Source organism: Globicephala melas, chromosome 16 (genome assembly GCF_963455315.2).
Source record: "Globicephala melas chromosome 16, mGloMel1.2, whole genome shotgun sequence".
Classification (NCBI taxonomy): Eukaryota; Metazoa; Chordata; class Mammalia; order Artiodactyla; family Delphinidae; genus Globicephala; species Globicephala melas.
Window position 1 is genome coordinate 6602103 of NC_083329.1, and position 10807 is coordinate 6612909.

The 10807-nt window shown below is 40.3% G+C and overlaps 1 pseudogene; it reads left to right on the forward strand.

Annotated features, from left to right (window-relative positions):
* The first annotated feature begins 7349 nt into the window (after window positions 1-7349).
* Window positions 7350-7449, forward strand: LOC115839889 (U6 spliceosomal RNA; annotated as a pseudogene).
* The last annotated feature ends 3358 nt before the right edge of the window (window positions 7450-10807 follow it).

The following is a 10807-nucleotide window of genomic DNA, read 5'->3' on the forward strand; positions in this document are numbered from 1 at the left end:
AGCCTTTGCAGTGAGGTGGAGGCTTTCTTACAAAGTCTGGGCTGAAGTTAGGAATAGGTCTCCATCTTCCTTTGTCTTCTGGAAAGACTTGAGCCCTGAGCTCATCCTGAATATTGAGTGCTTCTCCAAATGTCTGGAAACAGTTGGAGAGACTCTTGACCAAGGCCAGAGAAACACTGTTTATTCCTTTTTGCTCTCCCATCTCCGGTCTCTCCCTTGGGTGTATTAAACCCAAGCCAGTGACAACCCTGGCCAAATAGCAGGCTAGAGTCCACAGCTGTGCTTTGCTAGTGCTGAGACCCAACTGAAAAGCAATCATGAAGCTGGCCCTGAGGGTTTGTGGAGACAGGCGTAAATAGCCTACAGGCCCAGTAGGGAGACTGGACTGTGAACACGGACTCACCAGCCCAAAAGCCTGTTTGGAAGCTCAGGCTACCCCAGAAGCCTCTATTGTCCCAGCCATCCCAGAGGAATGCACTTAGCCCAGTGGAAGGGGAAGATGGGAAGGTGGGAAGGGAGTCAGCTTCCCTGATGAGCTCTGAGGCCATGATGAGCTCTGAGGCCAGTGAGGAAGCAGAGCTCACAACAGTGTGGCCCAGATGGATTCTGAGCCTTTATCTTGGGAATTCTAAAATCAGAGGTGATGGCCTCTGACCCCTGAGTCAGCAAGGGCAAGAAAAGAAACCATGGGACTTGGGAAGGGAAGGGGTCACCACCGCGAGACTTACTTTTATAGGAGCCTTTGCCAGTCTGGTCTACAAACCCTGCCTGAACATTAAAAAAAAATTCTAGATTTACTCACCTGAGTTAGATTGCAAAACAGTACACAGTTTCCTGAAGTTTCTATTTTTAGTCACTTGTCAAGATCACACGTATGCCTTTTTGAAATTCTATGCAAAAGCCTGTGGCCATTGCACTGTAGTAAATGTAGACACTTTAACTGATAGATAGATAACATGGTGTAGCTCAACAAGATAAAATTTTTTAAAAAACCATCTTAAAACAGTTATTCCTACTTATAAATAGTTAAAAGGATTCATGTTTGGTTTAACTAATTCTCCTTTCACCTCAAGAAACAGCTTTGGGGCTTCGTTCGCTGTAGATAAGGCGGGATGAGTCAAGATGAGCCAGCTGAGATAATACCACATTGGCATAAACTAAACAAAGAAGGCAAGCGACTCGACTGAATTTCAGGAAAAATAAGTGCTATCACTTGAGAAATACTGAGATGTTAGGTGTCGAAATTTGATCTGCAAGGTTAGGGGGCTTACAGAGAAACATGCACATGTAGTTCTGTGATCTCCAGAGTGTAGCCAGGATTACAGAGCTTACTGTGGAAGCTGTAACATATTCCCAGCTTCCTTTTTCTGGGAAATAATTTTATGTTATGACTGTTTGTGACTAAAATGTAGTTCTGTTGCACAATATCATCGTCAGAGCCATCTTCCTCTCCACCCAGGCATCTGAATTACATCTGTAATATGCCTTCAGGCGTGTTACGTACAATTAGGGAATCTTCTTTAGTAGCTCATTCTTTTTCCAAACATGGAATTTTGGCTGAATAATGTAAAGGGATTAAAAAAGTTACCATTACATTAACTGAAACTATTACTATTTTAATTTGCCTGCAAAGCCTTTATTTCAAGTATCATTTCTTATAACTTGTAACTTGGTGGGTATCATAATCCTGATAGAACTTTACCTAGAAGGTAGCCTGAGACATCTGAGGGGGAATCATTCTCAACAGAAAATCAGTTTAATGAGCACTTCTGGTGTTAACTGTGAACAGCTATTTTCCACACTCTTAAAGTACATGACGAAACCAGGGACTTACGCCACCTTTTTTAACGTAACACCTGGTGTTCTGTTCCTCCCCGCTCCTGACCCTAACAGTCATCCTCCAGGAATGCCTAGCCAATTCATGGAATTGATGGACTACGGAAAAAGCAGAGGAGCTGAGCCAGCTTCCTGAAATAGCAAGTTTTAAGATGAGTTTCTGGAACAACCACCTTGAGGTGCCATGCAGTGAAATTTTCTCATAATTTTCAACCAGCCAAGCCTTTGCCAAGAGGGTGTCATTTGTTGGAGAAAGTGACATCCCTGAGAATACAGAAAGCAAATCACTGAGAACAATGGAAATATCTAACCACTCACTGTATTTTCTCTTCAACTAAAGCATGGTGCAAACCCGGGACACAGTGCTCTGTGAAATGTTAATCATCACACATACAGCATGTGGTGGTCTTGTGGTGAAGGTGGTGCTTGGAATGTCTCCCTTCTGCTCCAAACACAGCAATGACAAGATACGCAGCCAATATATCATATGTATTTTACAAATTAAATTAAATATTAAATATATATTATAAGTGTAAAAATACGGCTAAGCTGAAAAGTAAGCTAAACATCCTAACAGACCAGAAACAGAACTACAGAGCAGAAAGTGTCATGAGCCAGACGTCTACGGGACTTTGAGCACTAGAGCAGGCAGGGTGGTAGAGATCTGACCCCTGTGGGGCAACCTGGACAGGAGCATCCTGTGTACAGCTGGAGACAAAGTCGGGCTTTCTGCACACAACTAAGAGCTGGGTCATGCTTTTAATATGTGAGAGGAGCCCCCCAAACCCCTAACTGCCATTCACTGACTGTGGCGGAGGCAGAAGGAAGCAAAGCAGCGGCAGTGACAACTCTTGGGCCAAGCTGTCCTCTGGTCCAGTGGCTGGTCCTGGGACGGCGCCAGCACCACTGTGGGAATGGACACGGAATCACTAGGTTAAGACCTGGGGTCCCAGGGAGCCTCCTGATGTCCACAAACAGGGAGACAGGGTAGGGGAAGTATATAGCGAGGGGGAAAACACCACTCAAGATGAACCTGCAAGCTAAAATGTCAAAAAAGCGACACTCAGGAAAGGAGCCCCCAATCTCAAATGTCCGATGCGTTAGTTTCCTGTTGCTGCTGTAACAAATTACCACAAACTCAGTGACTTAACACAACACAGATTTATTATGTTACAGTTTTGTAGTTCAGAACACTGAACCGGACCTCAGTGTGGTAAAAGCTAGGGGCCGGCAGGCTGATTCCTCACTGGAGGTTCTGGGGAGCATCCACTACCTTGCCCTCTCCAGCTCCTCGAGGCTGCCTGCATCCCCTGGCTCATGGCTCCTTCCTCCACCTTCAAAACCAGCAACAGTGGGTCAAGTTCTCACATTGTATCACACTGAACTCCTCTTCTTCCTCCATCTTCCACATTAAGGACCCTTGTGAATATATCAGGCCCACCTAGATAATCTGGGATAAGCTCTCTGTCTTCAAGTCCATTGATTAACAGCCTTAATTTTATCTCTAACCTTAATTCTCCTTTTCCATGTTATGTAACATATTCACAGGATTAGGATGTAAACATCTTTGTAGGGGGACATTATTCTCTCTATTAGATCAGGAGACCGATTTACTCCTGACAAAATTGGAGTGGTAGAGCCATCTCAAAAATCACTTTACAGTAACTATCTGTAAGAGCCCCCAAAAGATAAAAGTAGGAATAACACCAATTTTAAAAAGCAAGGAAACTCTGAAGGATTTTATGCATGGCTGACATAGTAGAAAGTCTATGAGTTTGGGGGTAGATTTGATAAGCTGAATATCTCAATTCTGTTATCTCCTGCTAGTATGCTTTCTTGGTTTGTAAAAAAATTTTTTTTTGACGTTTAGCATCCTTTTTATTGTGCTTACTTATTTTTACAAGGAACAAGCAACATACACTACATCTTCCCAATGCCCAAGGTAATGCAGTAATAACAGAATACTCAAAAAAAAAAATCCTGGAAATTGCATTAAATACTGCTTTAATTAGGAATTGCTATAAGAAAACAAGTAACGTTATACATTGTTTTTCCAATGAGTTTCAGTTTGAGAAACTGAACAGCAGAACCAGATCTTTAAGCTTTGAGTCGTGGCAAAAAATGAAAACAAAACCTACATTTCCCAGACTCCCTTGCAGCTAAAGAAACCAATGTGATCTAGGTTTGACCAATCAGATGCACCTTCATGAGACCTGCATGCGGAGCTGAGTTCAATGGAGGCAGAGGCTAGGATGCAAGGAGACATCCATTTTCCTCCTGTGCATTTAGCAGGCAGAGTGCGGCCCTGAGGTTAGGATTTCCAGCTGCAGTTTCTCATCAGCAGATTGCAGCCTAAGTGGTGACTCCCTAGAGCCAATAATTGCAGTGGTGGCCTCGTGATCCCTGGAAAGCCACCAAAATCGGAGATCTGCAGTGACCCTGGGGGTGGTAGTAACTGCTGCAGCTTCCTGACTCATTGCCTTTGGAAGCTAGGTTCTACAAAACTGTCCTGGGAGTCATTCCTGAAGGTCAGTGGAGAGCCTGCTCTTCTGATGAATGTTTAAGTTTCTAATTCCCTGTATAACATCCCTTCCTGCCTAAAATAATAAAAGTACCTTCTATTATTTACAACAGTACCCTGATTGATGTATGTGCAACATATATTTTCCCAAATCAGGGGCAGAATGCTATTAATTGTACTTTCTTCACAAGAGTTAGTGGCACTCTGTTAGCTTTCTCTTCTGTCATTACAAATTAGCCAGTATGTACAGGTAAACAAGCTGTGCGTAACTGAACTTTAGTTTAAATTATAAACAAGTGACTTTACAAGATTAAAAATATGTCACTGGACAGCTGGAAAGAGACAAAAATGACTTTCTAGAGAGCATCATAATTTTTTTTCATTTTAATTAAAGTATCTTGGAATTAGTAAAATAGTCCTCAGGTAATAAGGGCCACAGTAGCATTTGGTTAACAGTATTAGCACATTATCTCTCTCTAGTCCCTGATGGCCTGTGTCAGGGTAGCAAGAAAGAATTCTTTTTCTTGACCTCTTTATTTCAAATGAGGCATTATAAAGGAAGAAGCTTGAGCCTTAACGCCTTTTTTCATTTTCTGTCATCAGAAAATGAGTTACAGGGTCATTTGAGGTGGGCTTAACTGGCCAAGTCACCCTTCTCTGTGGCTTGCCCAGTGCTGCCATGGGAAGCTCCAAATTCCTTCACTCAAGGAATTTCTACATGAGTGTAAGTGGATCAAGGTAAGAACCTGGTCTGGAATGTGAGGGGTTTTTTTTTGTTTTTCTGTGTGTGTGTGTGTGTGTGTGTTTGGTTTTTTTGTGCTGCTATTTAGAAAAATAATGGTGGCTCCTTTGATTTGTTTAGTAGAATCAAAATAGCTGAGAGTCTACCCCTGGAGAAGACTCACCAGCTGTTGCTATAGCCAAAGAAAATTCCAAATATCAAAGTTTGGATTTACTTCTGTAGCTTTCTCACATACTACTTGAGATCATAATTCTTTTTTTATTTTAAGATTATGACATGAACCCATTCAGAGAATACCAGACTCCCATTAACTTTTTCACCTAGCAATTGTTTCTGTAAGAAAATTTTACATGCTGTTTGTTTTCTTTAAAATCAGTTTTTCAAAAGGAATATATGTTGCCACAGAGGATGGTGAGTCAATGACAATAATAGTTGAAGAAAAAATTATTTTTCAGTTAAGAGAGATTAAAATCTGAAGAAAAGCAACAATTACCTAAGTGAAGAATGGCCTTGTGTGTTGTAGCCAGGTAGCTCCGTTTAGACCAGCCATCTTTAATAAGACGCAGAGCATCCCTGTCACTAGGGGCACTGTGGTGGCACAGATGCCACTGCACCAAGGAGGGGGGAGGGTTACTACGGGAAGGACATTGAAAATATGTGCACCCTTGATACATCATACCTGAGCTCCCTCTATCAGCTCTTAAACTGTAGGAAAATGGGTTTTCCCACCTTATCCTTATTTGGAATTTTGATCTAAAATACATTCTATAGTTCAGATTTGGCTAAGTATTCCTAGTACAGAAATATGCAGATATTTTCATCTAGAAGAAAGTGCTGCTGAGTAGGAGATCAGAAGGAAAGAAAAGAATTACGTATGTGTAAGCATAAAAAAGTCAAAATATAGTTGAGCACCTAATTGGACAACTGCCTGCAGCACTTGACTCTTCCTGGCTACTTGCACAGTATTGTTAAAGTAGAATAAATCATTTGCCGTGACCAGGTTTTAGGAAAATATGTGAGAGTCAGTCAGGCAAAAAATCAGTTTGAAATAGATGAAATTTTCCATCTGAGTGGCTTCCACCGGGAGAGAATGTTTCTAGGAGCACAGTACTTTTAATCTTGCTTTAAAAAAATAGTTTAATGTATAAATCACTCAATTGTAAAGGCACTTCAATTTTATTTTCCTTTAGTTTTGAGGTTTTGGAATTGCTCTGTGCAGTTCCAAGTAAAAGCTCTTAGATAAAACTTGCATGCTGAAAACCACCGTCACAAATGTGCAAGTACAACTATAAATTTATACAACAATCAAGCTGTTTGTAGTTTGCAAAATTTGCTAATAAAATGCAGAAGTAGGGTTTCCATTTACACTCTCTGGCACTGGCACTGCATGTATATCTTGGGTGCAGGCAAAAGATGGAAAATTCCATGCATAGAGAATCTTTTGTGGATGCGACAGTTTGCTAATATCTTAATGAGTGAATTACGATAATTATGAAAATCTTAGCTTTACATTATTTGTGAAGTGTATGTGTGTGTGTGTCAGCCTTCCCAGGCAAACACACCATTCCGATTCAGCAGCACTCAATGAGGAGCATTTCTGTACTAATAATACAAAATGGATCTTAAACTGCTGCATATTAATCAAATTCATTAAAGTACATTCATTAATTTGTGTGTATAACAGCCAAACCGGGAATGTAGAGTTTGCACAAAATGCATATATTAATGAATGCTAAAACTTCAACATGAGTAATAGCTTTAAAAATATTTTCATAAAGCAAAATTCTAAGGAGTAATACTGATAATTTTTTTTTCATATTTCCACTTTCACTTCCTGTTATTAGCTTTAAGTGGAGTAGTAACTAAATAGTGTCATTTAGCTTTAAGTGGAAAAAATATGGAAGAAGAAAATAACTAAGAAATAAAGGGAAAGCCCAAAAGATTGTAAAGAAAAAAAGGATATAATATTGAGCAACGTTAATATTAAATTTCCTACTTCTCCTTCAAATCAATTAAAAAATATGTTCAGGGCATGTTAGACATGGTCACTTTCTGTGTACAAAGAAGCATGTATTCGAAGCTATATTAGGAAACAGCCTTTCATTTCCTGTATGGGACTAGAGGCTGGGAGGGGCGTGGCGAAGGAAAATACAGCCATGAGGGTGTGTCTGTATACTTACATGTCTAAAACTGATGGAAAATTTTACATAAGTCAGGAGACCTAAGACTCGTGTTAACAGTCAATGACTAGTGCTCGCTTCATCAGCACATACACTAAAATTGGAATGATATGAAGATTAGTATGGCCCCTTCATTAAGAATGACATGCAAATTCCCATTCCATATTTTTTTATTAATTAATTAATTTATTATTTTTGGCTGCGTTGAGTCTTCGTTGCCGTACGTGAGCTTTCTCTAGCTGCGGGCAGCGGGGGCTACTCTTTGTTGCGGTGCGTAGGCTTCTCATTGCGGTGGCTTCTCTTGTATCGGAGCACGAGCTGTAGGCACGAGGGCTTCAGTAGGTGTGACACACAGGCTTAGCAGTTGTGGCTCACAGGCTCTAGAGCTCAGGCTCAGTAGTTGTGGCGCACGGGCTTAGTTGCTCCGTGGCATGTGGAATCTTCCCAGACCAGGGCTGGAACCTGTGTCCCCTGCATTGGCACGCGGATTCTTAACCAGTCCGCCACCAGGGAAGCCCCTTTATTTTTTAAAAAAAAAAGTAACTATAGGGTGTGATAGATGTGTTAACTTTATTGTGGTGATCATTTCAAAATGTACACATATCATCATGTTTTACACTTCAGTATATACAATTTTATTTGTCAATTTGTCAAAAAAGAAAACAAAATGATGACTTTTCTAACATACTGTGTTTTACCTGAATGCTAACTGCTCTGAAGACAAGGCTCATTTCCTTGTCCTCTACAGCACTGAGCACAGTGCCTGGCATGGAAAATGTACTCAATTAATATTAAATCTAAAATAACTATTGTACAAAGAAAAATATAGTGAGAGTTATAAGAGAGGTGTAAACGTAACATCCACAGAGGAAGCATTGGCAAGGCTTCAGGTCAGAGGCTGTGTGTTGACTGGAAGCTTCTTCAGGACAGGATCCTTCAGTTCCTTCTTTCTCTCCTGCCACCAGCTCTGTGTTCTATTTGTGTCTAGCAAGGACTCAGTGCTGGACATTCTAACTGGGGAAAGTCTGTTAAACAAAGGAAGGAAGGTGGGAATTTGTAAGTTGTGTTGGGTGAGCAAAAACAGTTGGGCTAGAACAGCACGACCCAGAGGACTAAGTGCATTCCATAGGACCCTAGCTCTGTGTGATTTGGGGTAGGGAAAGATAGTGTGAAATTACTAAGTTTAATCCCAGACATACTGAGTTTTCTTATTAATTAGGAGCAATCTGCCAACTTTCTGACTATGCATCCTTGCTTAAGAATAGTGCTGTACGGGGCTTCCCTGGTGGCGCAGTGGTTGAGAGTCCGCCTACCGATGCAGGGCGTGCCCCGGTCCGGGAAGATCCCACGTGCCGCGGAGTGGCTGGGCCCGTGAGCCATGGCCGCTGAGCCTGTGCGTCCGGAGCTTGTGCTCCGCAGCGGGAGAGGCCACAGCAGTGAGAGGTCCGCGTACCGCAAAAAAAAAAATAGTGCTGTACATCAGCATTTCTCAAACTCTAGTGTTCTGTGAGTTATAAAGAGGGAGGAAAAAAAGGTTATTTAACTAAGTTTGTAAAATGCTTCTGGTTCCCTTGTGTTGAGAGCGTTACAGTGTACATGAACATATCAAGGGTTCTGAGAAGCCTTGTCCTGAAGACACCTGTATACCTTTTGTAAACCTGGTACTCCCCCAAATTATTTGAACCCGAACCAACTTTCCCGTAGCATCTATTAGCATACCATGGGACATGACTACTGCCACATGTCTATAATTCCTCTGCTACAAATTCTTTTGTATTCTGTTGGCCACAGGAGTCATAAAACCATATATAAGGGATCCAAGGGGACTCATTGGTCCGTACCTTTGTCTTTAAGAACAAACTTCAATTGTTTAGATAAGTGAGAACTCTTCCTGTATTTAATGAGTTTCTCAGCTTCACTTGTTCACCCATCTTATTTTGTCTGCCACCCTCATCATGGCAAAATTCTCTTATCTATTTCCTAGAAACGTCTCATCCTGCCCTTTAAGAGACTGAGACAAGATGGTTTCATAATCTTTATGTTTCTCTCCTCAAACTGGTTCACTTGAAACCTCAGCTTTCCCTTCTCCAGATTCAAATCATTCTATTTTCTTCTCAGGGGTTTTAAGGTGTGGCTCCTTTTTGTTATTGAGATATAATTGACATATGACATTATGTTAGTTTCAGGCGGACAACATAATGATTCAATACTTGTATATATTGCAAAAGGATCACCACAATAAATCTAGTTAACATCCATCTCTACACAGTTACACTTTTTTTTCTTGTGATAAAAACCTTGAAGATCTACTCTCTTAGCAACTTTCAAATATACAATATTATAAATTACTGTCACTGTGCTGTCCATTACATCCCCATGACTTTAATTGGAAGTTTGTACCTTTTGACCCCCTTCACATATTTTTCCTGTCCAACCTCTGGCAACTATCAATCTGTTCTTTGTATCTATGAGTTCAGTTTTTGGGTTTTTTTTAAGACTCCATACATAAATGAGATCATACAGTATTTGTCTTTCTCTATCTGACTTATTTCACTCAGCGTAATGCCCTCAGGGTCCAGCCATGTTGTCACAAATGGCAAGATTTGCTTCTTTTCTTATGACTAATACTCCATGATATATATCTCTATATATATAGATAGATATATATCACATTTTCCTTATCTGTTCATCCATCGATGGACACTTAGGTTGCGTCCATATCTTGGCTATTGTAAATAATGCTGCAATGACTATGGAGGTGCATATAACTTTTCCAGTTAGTTTTTCCATTTCCTCCAGATAAGTACCCAGAAGTGGAATTGCTGGATCATATGGTACTTCTATCTTTAATTTTTTGAAGAACCTCCATACTGTTTTCTACAGTGGCTGCACAATTTACATTCCCACCAACAGTTCACGTGGGTTCCCTTTTCTATACATTCTTGCCAACACTTGTTGTTTCTTGTCTTTTTGATAGTAACCATTCTAACAGGTGTGAAGTGATAACTTGAGGTTTTGTTTTGCATTTCCCTGATAGTCGTAGCTCCTTCTTTCTCCATTCCAGGATCCTTTTAGATCCTCAGAAGTGAAAAAATGTAGAACTGGGAAAGCTCATTTGGTGAACATCTGACTAGTATTGAATATATTTGCCACATGCAAAATTAAGTGCTTCATCACTGACTGGTATTAAATGTTATAATTCTGATTGCTACATTAATCCCAGTTATACTAAACCCTTCCCATCTTACACCCAAGCAGTTTATTTTTCTTCCTTAATTTTCCTCTTTTCTTTGGCCCCTACTGAGTCTCTTCTCCTACCAAGGTAATTTTTGATTCTATTATTATATTCTAATAATATTCTTCAAGATGATGATCACTAATTCTACTTCTTTAGATATACAGTCTCTCAACTAGGATGATGAAAATCAATTGTTTCTACCATTAATTAAAATACTGAAATTTGTGAACTGTTCACCTTGTTCATAAATAAAAATAGATCCAGATAACATCACCCTCATGCCCTCTAGT